Consider the following 369-nt stretch of genomic DNA (forward strand, 5'->3'; position numbering starts at 1 on the left):
CTGGAAGGCTCTGTCAGTGTCTGTTTTTGAAATGTAAAACACGGGTTTGCTGGCAGAGGAAGTCCCTTGAAGTGTCGTTCATGTCAAAGCACTTCCTGTCCAGAGAATTCCGCTTTTCATGAAGGAAGCTGGTGTGGATGTGGCAGCTCACAGTTTGAGGTTTGTAACACCTCTGCTTTTCTGCATCGTTCACATTCATCTCCATGGCAGATGCTCAGCTGGTGCGGGACCTACTTGAGAGTGTTAAATCTGAAATGTGCCATCTTTTGCCGCACGGAAGGGTCTATGTCATAATTGCATGTTTTGAAGCAGTTCACTTGAGCTTAAAGGGATAGTTAATCTAAAATGACATATTTCTGTTGATTTACT

Source organism: Danio aesculapii, chromosome 6, assembly GCF_903798145.1.
Source record: "Danio aesculapii chromosome 6, fDanAes4.1, whole genome shotgun sequence".
Taxonomy (NCBI): Eukaryota; Metazoa; Chordata; class Actinopteri; order Cypriniformes; family Danionidae; genus Danio; species Danio aesculapii.